The sequence below is a fragment of the Arachis ipaensis genome, chromosome B03 (assembly GCF_000816755.2).
Source record: "Arachis ipaensis cultivar K30076 chromosome B03, Araip1.1, whole genome shotgun sequence".
In the NCBI taxonomy this organism is placed as follows: domain Eukaryota; kingdom Viridiplantae; phylum Streptophyta; class Magnoliopsida; order Fabales; family Fabaceae; genus Arachis; species Arachis ipaensis.
In genome coordinates this window covers 142,125-143,406 of record NC_029787.2, presented here as the reverse complement: position 1 = coordinate 143,406, position 1,282 = coordinate 142,125, and positions in this window count along the sequence as shown.

The following is a 1,282-nucleotide window of genomic DNA, read 5'->3' as shown; positions in this document are numbered from 1 at the left end:
AAGAACAATAATATATATTATAAAAAATTTGAATATTATTGAAACCAACAAGAACCACAATGTAGGTTAAGTGAACGCGCCTTTGAAATGGAGAATCACCTTCGCGTTTTGAGCAGAAGTTACCAAACACGAAAAACAACGTTAAAAAATTTAAACACATTTTTATTTTTATCGTCTTTAACGTGTTTGTTAAACACATCCAAACTTGATTTAAAAAAAAACCACAAAAAATTGAATTGATATATAAGTGAGGGTTATGTTTTTATTTTAATAATAAATTTTGGTTATGACAAAACTCAAATCTGCTGTATATACAAAAATATAATGACTAATAATAAATTTTTAAATAAAATTAGATTAACTAGTAATTTTAAGTGAAAAAATAAAATTCATTAGCGCTGTTACTCTGTTGGCCCAATTCATATCTGCCAGTGTACTTTAATTTGTAGGTGCTGAACTAAAAGTAGTCATTTCGCTGTTGCCAATCCTACACTAGAAGTCAAGCTTCATTTTTCATGTGCCATTTATTTTTCTTCCATGTCAGCATGTTTTTTTTTATTTTGCATGCGCTACAAGCGAGGTAATTATGCGTATTTTTATCCCAATTTTATTTTTGGTGTATTTTAGAAATTAATTATTTTTGTTTATTTATTTAAATAAAAAAATCTTGAAAGATGGTGTATATATCTCTTCGCTGAGGACCTAAGTCTTTAACATGTGTTTTAAGAAGACTACTTTAATAAAGATATTAAAAATATCTTTTTTTAAGACGTTTACATGTTATGTTATTATTGGATATTTTTATTAAACTGGTTAATAATTTATTTTTTAATAAACCAGAATAAAATCGATTTATTATAGCAATAATAATAAACCTAATTGTTTGTATTATAATTATTAGATCCAATTTGATCCGATCGAATTACACAATCTAAACCGAATATCTTTAAATTTTTTTATAAAAAGGCAAATATATCCCTAAGTTTTTGTTTTGTGAATATTTAAATCCCTAAAAAATTAAAAATATAATTAAATCTAAAAAAATAGGTTTATTGTTATTGTTATAAAAAAATCGATTTTATTCTAATTTGTTAAGAAAATTAAAATAATCAGTTCATTAATACGTCAAATAATAATGCGAAACCTAAAAGTCTTTACAAAAAGACGTTTTAAGCGTCTTTATGGGAGCATCCTCTGTGATTTAAAGCTATTGTAAAAAAGACTTACAAATTTTTTAAGTAATATGTAAAAATAAAAGAGCTTTTTAAGAAGTAAAATTAAT